The 15319-nt window shown below is 44.1% G+C and overlaps 4 non-coding genes across 4 annotated transcripts; all 4 read left to right on the top strand.

Annotated features, from left to right (window-relative positions):
• The first annotated feature begins 1465 nt into the window (after nucleotides 1-1465).
• On the top strand, nucleotides 1466-1572 carry LOC138565353 (U6 spliceosomal RNA). The gene has a single exon (XR_011301241.1). It is a non-coding gene; the product is annotated as a U6 spliceosomal RNA (small nuclear RNA).
• Nucleotides 1573-6928: 5356 nt separating this feature from the next.
• LOC138565352 (U6 spliceosomal RNA) lies at nucleotides 6929-7035 on the top strand. Its single transcript, XR_011301240.1, has one exon. It is a non-coding gene; the product is annotated as a U6 spliceosomal RNA (small nuclear RNA).
• A 2411-nt stretch (nucleotides 7036-9446) lies between these two features.
• LOC138565350 (U6 spliceosomal RNA) lies at nucleotides 9447-9553 on the top strand. The gene has a single exon (XR_011301239.1). It is a non-coding gene; the product is annotated as a U6 spliceosomal RNA (small nuclear RNA).
• A 2405-nt stretch (nucleotides 9554-11958) lies between these two features.
• On the top strand, nucleotides 11959-12065 carry LOC138565349 (U6 spliceosomal RNA). Its single transcript, XR_011301238.1, has one exon. It is a non-coding gene; the product is annotated as a U6 spliceosomal RNA (small nuclear RNA).
• Nucleotides 12066-15319: the final 3254 nt, after the last annotated feature.

Genomic DNA, 15319 nt, shown 5'->3' with positions numbered 1-15319 from the left:
TGTGGAGTAAGCAGGGGTAAGAAAGAGAGCGAGGGGGTTTGCCTATGCAAATCATCTGCCAGGATCCTACCTGGGAGGTCATTCCATCTCACCAGCTGACACCTGGGCAGCGGCAGGTAATTTGGAGAACAGATATATACGGACAGGCCACAAAGCAAAGGCTGAGCTGTTGATTGAGGATCCCTTTTGCCATGTCTCCCTAAGTTACAGAGGTCCAGAAAATTCCACCCTCAGCTCTCATAGAGAGGTCCTTGGCCGATCGTGGCCGATCAGAGGAGGGAAGTGTCGGAGGTGACTGCACACTGCCTCACCTTCACTGCTTTCTACAGTGGTAATGCTTTTGCAGAAGGGGCCTGTACAAGTGATTTTGTTCTGCGCTGTGGGAAAGTGACATTTATCCACTGACATTAACCAAACTACTTGCGCTGTTCAACGCACATGCATGCAGAGAAATAATGTTATGTTTTTTGGGGAAGGTCTAGAGGGTCCTGCTGATGATTCTTTTAAGCTGTCTGCTACTCTTGCTTTTACATAGAGTCTTCCCTGCCCAGGAATGTTTAAGGTATACTGTATGTCCCTCCCTTACAATGAAAACTCTGTTGAAAGCACAGAGGTACATAGGAATGGATCTGTTAAGAAATGAGACAAAAAGCCTGGAAAATGTAGAAACAGGTAGTATTTGGACTTAGCACATTTGACTGTGAGTTAGTTTATTGTATCAGTTGACCCACTGACCCCCTTACCTTTTGTGTAATACTTTTGCTCTCAGTGGGGTTGCCCAAAGTTCCCTTCTTAAAGCGGCTTTCTTATAAAAAAATCCTAGACCTGCTTTTTGTGGCACACATGCCTCATATCCCGTTGCAGTTGATAAAGTCACATCATCTCCCACCAGTACAAGCTGTAAAAGATTTCCAGGGCTTATCCAAGCAAACTAGACGTGGGTCGAAGGTTGAGCAATCCTTAAATCAGCAGCAAAGTTAAAATTGAAATCAGCCTCAGAATCCTTTATAGGATGGTCCAACATCTGTTGCTTACAGGGCTCAATCGGACAGCCTCTGGTGCTGACTCCTTAAGCCACCTCCTGTTTTTGCCTTGTCCTTGATACAGCCATGGGCCCACATACACTCAGAGGTACCAAGTTTTTCTCATGTCTATTGGGTCTATTGTGATGCTCTCAGGCTTGTATGACCCAGCCATTGTGATGGGGAGGGGGTTTTCATTTTGCAAGCACCCTGGACCATTAATCTTTATATCTTTAAATATAATTGGCATTAAACTAAAACCCTTTAGGGCCAGATCAATACAGCAGCAAAGAATGCTTATTCGTTGTTGTTTGCCTCTTCATTTCATACCACCCGATATCTAAATGGTGTTTGGACTTTCTGCCCTCTGAAATAAGGACATTTGGTATGGCAAACCTTTGACCAGAGGTCCTAATCAATGGTTTGATTGACTCTCCCTTTGCGCTTGCTTCTGCAACACATGTACTAATATTGGAATGATAATGGGAAATTTAAATCGGCCCCTGCTCTAAAGGATGACACGCACATTCGTAAAGCATTCACTATTTTTGGAACATGACTGGACAGAAACTTTCTTAATTTGCAAGTGTTGATTTTTTAATAGATCTTTCTTTATTGAAGATTGAAATTGTATGTTCATTCATATTACACGACAACACAATGCATTTTGCGCCAAATTCAACACTAATGCCTCAGGAGCCTTTTACTTGTGAGTCCTCTTGACTGAATGAACAGCCCCGTCCCCTTCAATTTCTTGACTTGTACTTTTACAAGTGGCACGCTTCTTTTGTTTTTTTTTATCCCATTCTACCAAACTCAGTATTATCACTTTCCCCCTTGTTGTGCACTCCAGCGTAAACTGCTTTAAGGTGCTATTTGCAAATATCGCTCTGAACTACAGCTTTACTTGCTTCTGGGCCTTAATCTTTAAATGGGGCTGAGCAGAGTACTCCGGGTTTGGCTGCTTTTAGTTGGTTGATTTCTTTTTTGATTTCTGTAACTTTCAAACAGTCCCATTGTGAAATACCATTGCCACAATGTGCTGCAGTGCATGAAAACTTAAAATTAATGGTAGGGAGAGGGAGAGGGGCTGGGGGGAAGAGAGAGTGCGGGAGGGTGGGAGGGAGCGAGGGAAGGAGACAGGGAGGAGAGAGAGAGAGAAAACAAAGAAAATATGGTATTTGGGGGCTATGTATTTGCATGGAAAAGATTTTAGCCTTTTAATCAAGTGGAAAGGGGCTCTGTGGTTGGTATCTCAGCCTGTTGATGCTTTGTTGAGTTGCTTGGAACATGCAAGGAAGGAGACCTGAAGCACTCCCGACCAGGTTGCATGTCTCCAAGTTACTGAAATCCAACAGACCTCCTCCCTGTGCCACAAACTTCTGGGCACTGAGCTCTGCAGTTGTTCCCCACAGGTCGCCAAGTGTCCCAGATTTACTTTCTCAGAGTTGCTAGTTACTGCTACCCCACCTCGACCACTATATTTTCCCCAGATACTTGCTACTGTGGAGTAAGCAGGGCTAAGAGAGAGGGAGAGGGGGTGTGCCTATGCAAATCATCTGCCAGTATGCTTCCTGGGAGGTCATTCCATCTCACCATCTGACACCTGGGCAGCGGCAGGTAATTTGGAGAACAGACATATTCGGACAGGCCACAGAGCAAAAGCTGGGCCGTTGATTGAGGATCCCTTTAGCCATGTCTCCCTAAGTTACTGAGGTCCAGAAAAATTCCACCCTCAGCTCTTATAGAGAGGTCCTTGGCCGATCGTGGCCGATCAGGGTCGGGGGTGGGGGGACTGCACACTGCCTCACCTTTTCACTGCTTTCTACAGCGGTAATGCTTTTGCAGAAGGGGCCTGTACAAGTGATTTTGTCTGCGCTGTGGGAAAGTGACATTTATCCACTGACATTAACCAAATTACTTGCGCTGTTCAACGCACATACATGCATAGAAATCATGTTATGTTTTTTGGGGAAGGTCTAGAGGGTCCTGCTGATGATTTATTAAGCTGTCTGCTACTCTTGCTTTTACATAGTCTTCCCTGCCCAGGCATGTTTAAGGCATACTGCATGTCCCTCCATTACAATGAAAACTCTGTTGAAAGCACAGAGGTACATAGGAATGGATCTGTTAAGAACTGAAACAAAAAGCCTGGAAAAATGTCGAAACGCGTAGGATTTGGACTTACAATTAACTGACTCACATTCAGATGTGCTATCCCTTGCCCCCCTGACCCCCTTTCCTTTTGTGTAATCCTTTTGTTCTCAGTAGGGTTTTCCAAAGTGGCTTTCAAATAAAAGATCATAGACCTGCATTTTGTGGCACACATGCCTCATATCCCGTTGCTCTTGATAAACTCACATCATCTCCCACCAATACAAGCTGTAAAAGATTTTCAGGGCTTAGCCAAGCAAACTAGATGCGGGTCGAAGGTTGAGCAATCCTTTAATCAGCAGCAAAGTTAACATTGAAATAAGCCTCAGAATCTCTTAAAGGATGGTCCAACATCTGTTGCTGGCAGTGCGCAATGGGGCAGCCTGGGTCCTGACACCTTAAGCCATCTCCTATTCTTGCCTTGTCCTTGATCCAGCCATGGGCCCACATGCACTCAGAGGTACAGAGTGTTTCTCATGTCTCTGGGTCTGCTGTGATGCTCTCACTCTTGCATCACCCAGCCATCGTGATGGGGAGAGGGGTGTCGATTTGCAAGCACCGTTGAGCATGAATCTTTTTATCTTTAAATATAATTGGCATTAAACCAAACCCTTTAGGACCAGATCAATAAAGCAGCAAAGAATGCTGATGTATTGCTGTTTGCCGCTTAATTCCATACCATCCGACATCTAAATGGTGTTTGGTCAAACGTTTGCCATATCAAATGTCCTTATGTTAAAGAGCAGAAAGTCCAGAGGTCCTAATCAATGGTTTGGTTGGCTCTCCCTTTGCGCTTGCCTTAAGGCGTCAGCCCGATTGCGCCCTGCAAGCAACCAGTGTTGGCCCATCCTTTAAGAGATTCTGAAGCTGATTTCAATGTTATTTTTGCTGCTGATTTAAGGATTGCTCAACCTTCGGCCCACGTCTAATTTCCTTGGCTATGCCCTTGACATCTTTTACAGCTTGTATTGGTGGGAGATGATGTGAGTTTATCAAGAGCAACGGGATATGAGGCATGTGGGCCATAAAAAACATGTCTAGGATCTTTTTTTATAAGAAAGTCTCTTTAAGTAGGGAACTTTGGACAACACTGCTGAGAGCAAAAGGATTACACAAAAGGTAAGCGGGTCAGTGGGTCAAGGGATAGCACATCTGACTGTGAGTCCGTTTATTGTAAGTCCAAATCCTACCTGTTTCAACATTTTTCCAGGCTTTTGGTTTCATTTCTTAACAGATCCATTCCTATGTACCTCAGCAAAACATGTACTAATATTGGAATGAAAATGGGAAAATAGAATTGGCCCCTGCTTCAAAGGATGACACGCACATTCGTAAAGCATTCACTATTTTTGGCACACGACGGGACAGAAACTTTCTTAATCTGCAAGTATTTATTTTTTAATACATCTTTTTTTAATGAAGATTGAAATTGTATTTTCATACATAATACACGACAACACAATACATTTTGGGCCAAATTCAACACTAATGCCTCGGGAGACTTTTACTTGTGAGTCCTATTGACTGAATGAACAGCCCCATCTCCTTCAATTTCTTGACTTGTACTTTTAGAAGTGGCACGCTGCTTTTGTTTTTTATCCCATTCTACCAAACTCAGTATTATCACTTTTCCTCTTGTTGTGCACTCCAGCGTCAACTGCTTTAAGGAGCTATTTGCAAACATCGCTCTGAACTACAGCTTTACTTGCTTCTAGGCCTTAATCTTTAATTGTGGCTTAGCAGTGTACTCCGGATTTGGCTGCTTTTAGTTGGTTAATTCTTTTTTTATTTCTGTAACTTTCAAACAGTCCCATTGTGAAATACCATTGTCACAATGTGCTGCAGTGCAGGAAAACTTAAAATGAATGGTAGGGAGGGGGGGGGGGTTATGGGGGATGGGAAGGAGGGAGGGAGGGAGGGAGGAGAGAGAGACAGAGAGAGAGAAAACAAAGAAAATATGGTTTTCGGTGGCTATGTGTTTGCATGGAAAAGATTTTAGGCTTTTAATCATGTGGAAAGGGGCTCTGTGGCTGGCATGGCAGCCTGTTGATGCTTTGTTGAGTTGCTTGGAACATGCAAGGAAGGAGACCTGAAGCACTCCCGACCAGGTCGCATGTCTCCAAGTTACTGAAATCCCACAGACCTTCTCCCCGTGCCACAAAGTTCTGGGAGATGAGCTCTGCAGTTGTTCCCCACAAGTCGCCAAGCTCCCCAGATTTACTTTCTCAGAGTTGCTAGTTACTGCTACCCTACCTCGACCACTATATTTTGCCCAGATACTTGCTACTGTGGAGTAAGCAGGGGTAAGAAAGAGAGCGAGGGGGTTTGCCTATGCAAATCATCTGCCAGGATCCTACCTGGGAGGTCATTCCATCTCACCAGCTGACACCTGGGCAGCGGCAGGTAATTTGGAGAACAGATATATACGGACAGGCCACAAAGCAAAGGCTGAGCTGTTGATTGAGGATCCCTTTTGCCATGTCTCCCCAAGTTACAGAGGTCCAGAAAATTCCACCCTCAGCTCTCATAGAGAGGTCCTTGGCCGATCGTGGCCGATCAGAGGAGGGAAGTGTCGGAGGTGACTGCACACTGCCTCACCTTCACTGCTTTCTACAGTGGTAATGCTTTTGCAGAAGGGGCCTGTACAAGTGATTTTGTTCTGCGCTGTGGGAAAGTGACATTTATCCACTGACATTAACCAAACTACTTGCGCTGTTCAACGCACATGCATGCAGAGAAATAATGTTATGTTTTTTGGGGAAGGTCTAGAGGGTCCTGCTGATGATTCTTTTAAGCTGTCTGCTACTCTTGCTTTTACATAGAGTCTTCCCTGCCCAGGAATGTTTAAGGTATACTGTATGTCCCTCCCTTACAATGAAAACTCTGTTGAAAGCACAGAGGTACATAGGAATGGATCTGTTAAGAAATGAGACAAAAAGCCTGGAAAATGTAGAAACAGGTAGTATTTGGACTTAGCACATTTGACTGTGAGTTAGTTTATTGTATCAGTTGACCCACTGACCCCCTTACCTTTTGTGTAATACTTTTGCTCTCAGTGGGGTTGCCCAAAGTTCCCTTCTTAAAGCGGCTTTCTTATAAAAAAATCCTAGACCTGCTTTTTGTGGCACACATGCCTCATATCCCGTTGCAGTTGATAAAGTCACATCATCTCCCACCAGTACAAGCTGTAAAAGATTTCCAGGGCTTATCCAAGCAAACTAGACGTGGGTCGAAGGTTGAGCAATCCTTAAATCAGCAGCAAAGTTAAAATTGAAATCAGCCTCAGAATCCTTTATAGGATGGTCCAACATCTGTTGCTTACAGGGCTCAATCGGACAGCCTCTGGTGCTGACTCCTTAAGCCACCTCCTGTTTTTGCCTTGTCCTTGATACAGCCATGGGCCCACATACACTCAGAGGTACCGAGTTTTTCTCATGTCTATTGGGTCTATTGTGATGCTCTCAGGCTTGTATGACCCAGCCATTGTGATGGGGAGGGGGTTTTCATTTTGCAAGCACCCTGGACCATTAATCTTTATATCTTTAAATATAATTGGCATTAAACTAAAACCCTTTAGGGCCAGATCAATACAGCAGCAAAGAATGCTTATTCGTTGTTGTTTGCCTCTTCATTTCATACCACCCGATATCTAAATGGTGTTTGGACTTTCTGCCCTCTGAAATAAGGACATTTGGTATGGCAAACCTTTGACCAGAGGTCCTAATCAATGGTTTGATTGACTCTCCCTTTGCGCTTGCTTCTGCAACACATGTACTAATATTGGAATGATAATGGGAAATTTAAATCGGCCCCTGCTCTAAAGGATGACACGCACATTCGTAAAGCATTCACTATTTTTGGAACATGACTGGACAGAAACTTTCTTAATTTGCAAGTGTTGATTTTTTAATAGATCTTTCTTTATTGAAGATTGAAATTGTATGTTCATTCATATTACACGACAACACAATGCATTTTGCGCCAAATTCAACACTAATGCCTCAGGAGCCTTTTACTTGTGAGTCCTCTTGACTGAATGAACAGCCCCGTCCCCTTCAATTTCTTGACTTGTACTTTTACAAGTGGCACGCTTCTTTTGTTTTTTTTTATCCCATTCTACCAAACTCAGTATTATCACTTTCCCCCTTGTTGTGCACTCCAGCGTAAACTGCTTTAAGGTGCTATTTGCAAATATCGCTCTGAACTACAGCTTTACTTGCTTCTGGGCCTTAATCTTTAAATGGGGCTGAGCAGAGTACTCCGGGTTTGGCTGCTTTTAGTTGGTTGATTTCTTTTTTGATTTCTGTAACTTTCAAACAGTCCCATTGTGAAATACCATTGCCACAATGTGCTGCAGTGCATGAAAACCTAAAATTAATGGTAGGGAGAGGGAGAGGGGCTGGGGGGAAGAGAGAGTGCGGGAGGGTGGGAGGGAGCGAGGGAAGGAGACAGGGAGGAGAGAGAGAGAAAACAAAGAAAATATGGTATTTGGGGGCTATGTATTTGCATGGAAAAGATTTTAGCCTTTTAATCAAGTGGAAAGGGGCTCTGTGGTTGGTATCTCAGCCTGTTGATGCTTTGTTGAGTTGCTTGGAACATGCAAGGAAGGAGACCTGAAGCACTCCCGACCAGGTTGCATGTCTCCAAGTTACTGAAATCCAACAGACCTCCTCCCTGTGCCACAAACTTCTGGGCACTGAGCTCTGCAGTTGTTCCCCACAGGTCGCCAAGTGTCCCAGATTTACTTTCTCAGAGTTGCTAGTTACTGCTACCCCACCTCGACCACTATATTTTCCCCAGATACTTGCTACTGTGGAGTAAGCAGGGCTAAGAGAGAGGGAGAGGGGGTGTGCCTATGCAAATCATCTGCCAGTATGCTTCCTGGGAGGTCATTCCATCTCACCATCTGACACCTGGGCAGCGGCAGGTAATTTGGAGAACAGACATATTCGGACAGGCCACAGAGCAAAAGCTGGGCCGTTGATTGAGGATCCCTTTAGCCATGTCTCCCTAAGTTACTGAGGTCCAGAAAAATTCCACCCTCAGCTCTTATAGAGAGGTCCTTGGCCGATCGTGGCCGATCAGGGTCGGGGGTGGGGGGACTGCACACTGCCTCACCTTTTCACTGCTTTCTACAGCGGTAATGCTTTTGCAGAAGGGGCCTGTACAAGTGATTTTGTCTGCGCTGTGGGAAAGTGACATTTATCCACTGACATTAACCAAATTACTTGCGCTGTTCAACGCACATACATGCATAGAAATCATGTTATGTTTTTTGGGGAAGGTCTAGAGGGTCCTGCTGATGATTTATTAAGCTGTCTGCTACTCTTGCTTTTACATAGTCTTCCCTGCCCAGGCATGTTTAAGGCATACTGCATGTCCCTCCATTACAATGAAAACTCTGTTGAAAGCACAGAGGTACATAGGAATGGATCTGTTAAGAAATGAGACAAAAAGCCTGGAAAATGTAGAAACAGGTAGTATTTGGACTTAGCACATTTGACTGTGAGTTAGTTTATTGTATCAGTTGACCCACTGACCCCCTTACCTTTTGTGTAATACTTTTGCTCTCAGTGGGGTTGCCCAAAGTTCCCTTCTTAAAGCGGCTTTCTTATAAAAAAATCCTAGACCTGCTTTTTGTGGCACACATGCCTCATATCCCGTTGCAGTTGATAAAGTCACATCATCTCCCACCAGTACAAGCTGTAAAAGATTTCCAGGGCTTATCCAAGCAAACTAGACGTGGGTCGAAGGTTGAGCAATCCTTAAATCAGCAGCAAAGTTAAAATTGAAATCAGCCTCAGAATCCTTTATAGGATGGTCCAACATCTGTTGCTTACAGGGCTCAATCGGACAGCCTCTGGTGCTGACTCCTTAAGCCACCTCCTGTTTTTGCCTTGTCCTTGATACAGCCATGGGCCCACATACACTCAGAGGTACCGAGTTTTTCTCATGTCTATTGGGTCTATTGTGATGCTCTCAGGCTTGTATGACCCAGCCATTGTGATGGGGAGGGGGTTTTCATTTTGCAAGCACCCTGGACCATTAATCTTTATATCTTTAAATATAATTGGCATTAAACTAAAACCCTTTAGGGCCAGATCAATACAGCAGCAAAGAATGCTTATTCGTTGTTGTTTGCCTCTTCATTTCATACCACCCGATATCTAAATGGTGTTTGGACTTTCTGCCCTCTGAAATAAGGACATTTGGTATGGCAAACCTTTGACCAGAGGTCCTAATCAATGGTTTGATTGACTCTCCCTTTGCGCTTGCTTCTGCAACACATGTACTAATATTGGAATGATAATGGGAAATTTAAATCGGCCCCTGCTCTAAAGGATGACACGCACATTCGTAAAGCATTCACTATTTTTGGAACATGACTGGACAGAAACTTTCTTAATTTGCAAGTGTTGATTTTTTAATAGATCTTTCTTTATTGAAGATTGAAATTGTATGTTCATTCATATTACACGACAACACAATGCATTTTGCGCCAAATTCAACACTAATGCCTCAGGAGCCTTTTACTTGTGAGTCCTCTTGACTGAATGAACAGCCCCGTCCCCTTCAATTTCTTGACTTGTACTTTTACAAGTGGCACGCTTCTTTTGTTTTTTTTTATCCCATTCTACCAAACTCAGTATTATCACTTTCCCCCTTGTTGTGCACTCCAGCGTAAACTGCTTTAAGGTGCTATTTGCAAATATCGCTCTGAACTACAGCTTTACTTGCTTCTGGGCCTTAATCTTTAAATGGGGCTGAGCAGAGTACTCCGGGTTTGGCTGCTTTTAGTTGGTTGATTTCTTTTTTGATTTCTGTAACTTTCAAACAGTCCCATTGTGAAATACCATTGCCACAATGTGCTGCAGTGCATGAAAACTTAAAATTAATGGTAGGGAGAGGGAGAGGGGCTGGGGGGAAGAGAGAGTGCGGGAGGGTGGGAGGGAGCGAGGGAAGGAGACAGGGAGGAGAGAGAGAGAAAACAAAGAAAATATGGTATTTGGGGGCTATGTATTTGCATGGAAAAGATTTTAGCCTTTTAATCAAGTGGAAAGGGGCTCTGTGGTTGGTATCTCAGCATGTTGATGCTTTGTTGAGTTGCTTGGAACATGCAAGGAAGGAGACCTGAAGCACTCCCGACCAGGTTGCATGTCTCCAAGTTACTGAAATCCAACAGACCTCCTCCCTGTGCCACAAACTTCTGGGCACTGAGCTCTGCAGTTGTTCCCCACAGGTCGCCAAGTGTCCCAGATTTACTTTCTCAGAGTTGCTAGTTACTGCTACCCCACCTCGACCACTATATTTTCCCCAGATACTTGCTACTGTGGAGTAAGCAGGGCTAAGAGAGAGGGGGTGTGCCTATGCAAATCATCTGCCAGTATGCTTCCTGGGAGGTCATTCCATCTCACCATCTGACACCTGGGCAGCGGCAGGTAATTTGGAGAACAGACATATTCGGACAGGCCACAGAGCAAAAGCTGGGCCGTTGATTGAGGATCCCTTTAGCCATGTCTCCCTAAGTTACTGAGGTCCAGAAAAATTCCACCCTCAGCTCTTATAGAGAGGTCCTTGGCCGATCGTGGCCGATCAGGGTCGGGGGTGGGGGGACTGCACACTGCCTCACCTTTTCACTGCTTTCTACAGCGGTAATGCTTTTGCAGAAGGGGCCTGTACAAGTGATTTTGTCTGCGCTGTGGGAAAGTGACATTTATCCACTGACATTAACCAAATTACTTGCGCTGTTCAACGCACATACATGCATAGAAATCATGTTATGTTTTTTGGGGAAGGTCTAGAGGGTCCTGCTGATGATTTATTAAGCTGTCTGCTACTCTTGCTTTTACATAGTCTTCCCTGCCCAGGCATGTTTAAGGCATACTGCATGTCCCTCCATTACAATGAAAACTCTGTTGAAAGCACAGAGGTACATAGGAATGGATCTGTTAAGAAATGAGACAAAAAGCCTGGAAAATGTAGAAACAGGTAGTATTTGGACTTAGCACATTTGACTGTGAGTTAGTTTATTGTATCAGTTGACCCACTGACCCCCTTACCTTTTGTGTAATACTTTTGCTCTCAGTGGGGTTGCCCAAAGTTCCCTTCTTAAAGCGGCTTTCTTATAAAAAAATCCTAGACCTGCTTTTTGTGGCACACATGCCTCATATCCCGTTGCAGTTGATAAAGTCACATCATCTCCCACCAGTACAAGCTGTAAAAGATTTCCAGGGCTTATCCAAGCAAACTAGACGTGGGTCGAAGGTTGAGCAATCCTTAAATCAGCAGCAAAGTTAAAATTGAAATCAGCCTCAGAATCCTTTATAGGATGGTCCAACATCTGTTGCTTACAGGGCTCAATCGGACAGCCTCTGGTGCTGACTCCTTAAGCCACCTCCTGTTTTTGCCTTGTCCTTGATACAGCCATGGGCCCACATACACTCAGAGGTACCGAGTTTTTCTCATGTCTATTGGGTCTATTGTGATGCTCTCAGGCTTGTATGACCCAGCCATTGTGATGGGGAGGGGGTTTTCATTTTGCAAGCACCCTGGACCATTAATCTTTATATCTTTAAATATAATTGGCATTAAACTAAAACCCTTTAGGGCCAGATCAATACAGCAGCAAAGAATGCTTATTCGTTGTTGTTTGCCTCTTCATTTCATACCACCCGATATCTAAATGGTGTTTGGACTTTCTGCCCTCTGAAATAAGGACATTTGGTATGGCAAACCTTTGACCAGAGGTCCTAATCAATGGTTTGATTGACTCTCCCTTTGCGCTTGCTTCTGCAACACATGTACTAATATTGGAATGATAATGGGAAATTTAAATCGGCCCCTGCTCTAAAGGATGACACGCACATTCGTAAAGCATTCACTATTTTTGGAACATGACTGGACAGAAACTTTCTTAATTTGCAAGTGTTGATTTTTTAATAGATCTTTCTTTATTGAAGATTGAAATTGTATGTTCATTCATATTACACGACAACACAATGCATTTTGCGCCAAATTCAACACTAATGCCTCAGGAGCCTTTTACTTGTGAGTCCTCTTGACTGAATGAACAGCCCCGTCCCCTTCAATTTCTTGACTTGTACTTTTACAAGTGGCACGCTTCTTTTGTTTTTTTTTATCCCATTCTACCAAACTCAGTATTATCACTTTCCCCCTTGTTGTGCACTCCAGCGTAAACTGCTTTAAGGTGCTATTTGCAAATATCGCTCTGAACTACAGCTTTACTTGCTTCTGGGCCTTAATCTTTAAATGGGGCTGAGCAGAGTACTCCGGGTTTGGCTGCTTTTAGTTGGTTGATTTCTTTTTTGATTTCTGTAACTTTCAAACAGTCCCATTGTGAAATACCATTGCCACAATGTGCTGCAGTGCATGAAAACTTAAAATTAATGGTAGGGAGAGGGAGAGGGGCTGGGGGGAAGAGAGAGTGCGGGAGGGTGGGAGGGAGCGAGGGAAGGAGACAGGGAGGAGAGAGAGAGAAAACAAAGAAAATATGGTATTTGGGGGCTATGTATTTGCATGGAAAAGATTTTAGCCTTTTAATCAAGTGGAAAGGGGCTCTGTGGTTGGTATCTCAGCCTGTTGATGCTTTGTTGAGTTGCTTGGAACATGCAAGGAAGGAGACCTGAAGCACTCCCGACCAGGTTGCATGTCTCCAAGTTACTGAAATCCAACAGACCTCCTCCCTGTGCCACAAACTTCTGGGCACTGAGCTCTGCAGTTGTTCCCCACAGGTCGCCAAGTGTCCCAGATTTACTTTCTCAGAGTTGCTAGTTACTGCTACCCCACCTCGACCACTATATTTTCCCCAGATACTTGCTACTGTGGAGTAAGCAGGGCTAAGAGAGAGGGAGAGGGGGTGTGCCTATGCAAATCATCTGCCAGTATGCTTCCTGGGAGGTCATTCCATCTCACCATCTGACACCTGGGCAGCGGCAGGTAATTTGGAGAACAGACATATTCGGACAGGCCACAGAGCAAAAGCTGGGCCGTTGATTGAGGATCCCTTTAGCCATGTCTCCCTAAGTTACTGAGGTCCAGAAAAATTCCACCCTCAGCTCTTATAGAGAGGTCCTTGGCCGATCGTGGCCGATCAGGGTCGGGGGTGGGGGGACTGCACACTGCCTCATCTTTTCACTGCTTTCTACAGCGGTAATGATTTTGCAGAAGGGGCCTGTACAAGTGATTTTGTCTGCGCTGTGGGAAAGTGACATTTATCCACTGACATTAACCAAATTACTTGCGCTGTTCAACGCACATATATGCATAGAAATCATGTTATGTTTTTTGGGGAAGGTCTAGAGGGTCCTGCTGATGATTTATTAAGCTGTCTGCTACTCTTGCTTTTACATAGTCTTCCCTGCCCAGGCATGTTTAAGGCATACTGCATGTCCCTCCATTACAATGAAAACTCTGTTGAAAGCACAGAGGTACATAGGAATGGATCTGTTAAGAACTGAAACAAAAAGCCTGGAAAAATGTCGAAACGCGTAGGATTTGGACTTACAATTAACTGACTCACATTCAGATGTGCTATCCCTTGCCCCCCTGACCCCCTTTCCTTTTGTGTAATCCTTTTGTTCTCAGTAGGGTTTTCCAAAGTGGCTTTCAAATAAAAGATCATAGACCTGCATTTTGTGGCACACATGCCTCATATCCCGTTGCTCTTGATAAACTCACATCATCTCCCACCAATACAAGCTGTAAAAGATTTTCAGGGCTTAGCCAAGCAAACTAGACGCGGGTCGAAGGTTGAGCAATCCTTTAATCAGCAGCAAAGTTAACATTGAAATAAGCCTCAGAATCTCTTAAAGGATGGTCCAACATCTGTTGCTGGCAGTGCGCAATGGGGCAGCCTGGGTCCTGACACCTTAAGCCATCTCCTATTCTTGCCTTGTCCTTGATCCAGCCATGGGCCCACATGCACTCAGAGGTATAGAGTGTTTCTCATGTCTCTGGGTCTGCTGTGATGCTCTCACTCTTGCATCACCCAGCCATCGTGATGGGGAGAGGGGTGTCGATTTGCAAGCACCGTTGAGCATGAATCTTTTTATCTTTAAATATAATTGGCATTAAACCAAACCCTTTAGGACCAGATCAATAAAGCAGCAAAGAATGCTGATGTATTGCTGTTTGCCGCTTAATTCCATACCATCCGACATCTAAATGGTGTTTGGTCAAACGTTTGCTATATCAAATGTCCTTATGTTAAAGAGCAGAAAGTCCAGAGGTCCTAATCAATGGTTTGGTTGGCTCTCCCTTTGCGCTTGCCTTAAGGCGTCAGCCCGATTGCGCCCTGCAAGCAACCAGTGTTGGCCCATCCTTTAAGAGATTCTGAAGCTGATTTCAATGTTATTTTTGCTGCTGATTTAAGGATTGCTCAACCTTCGGCCCACGTCTAATTTCCTTGGCTATGCCCTTGACATCTTTTACAGCTTGTATTGGTGGGAGATGATGTGAGTTTATCAAGAGCAACGGGATATGAGGCATGTGGGCCATAAAAAACATGTCTAAGATCTTTTTTTATAAGAAAGTCTCTTTAAGTAGGGAACTTTGGACAACACTGCTGAGAGCAAAAGGATTACACAAAAGGTAAGCGGGTCAGTGGGTCAAGGGATAGCACATCTGACTGTGAGTCCGTTTATTGTAAGTCCAAATCCTACCTGTTTCAACATTTTTCCAGGCTTTTGGTTTCATTTCTTAACAGATCCATTCCTATGTACCTCAGCAAAACATGTACTAATATTGGAATGAAAATGGGAAAATAGAATTGGCCCCTGCTTCAAAGGATGACACGCACATTCGTAAAGCATTCACTATTTTTGGCACACGACGGGACAGAAACTTTCTTAATCTGCAAGTATTTATTTTTTAATACATCTTTTTTTAATGAAGATTGAAATTGTATTTTCATACATAATACACGACAACACAATACATTTTGGGCCAAATTCAACACTAATGCCTCGGGAGACTTTTACTTGTGAGTCCTATTGACTGAATGAACAGCCCCATCTCCTTCAATTTCTTGACTTGTACTTTTAGAAGTGGCACGCTGCTTTTGTTTTTTATCCCATTCTACCAAACTCAGTATTATCACTTTTCCTCTTGTTGTGCACTCCAGC

Source organism: Ambystoma mexicanum, chromosome 1q (genome assembly GCF_040938575.1).
Source record: "Ambystoma mexicanum isolate Mex_15411 chromosome 1q, UKY_AmexF1_1, whole genome shotgun sequence".
NCBI classification, from domain to species: Eukaryota; Metazoa; Chordata; class Amphibia; order Caudata; family Ambystomatidae; genus Ambystoma; species Ambystoma mexicanum.
The sequence above is the reverse complement of the archived record's forward strand: the minus strand, read 5'-3'. Positions and strand labels throughout refer to the sequence as shown.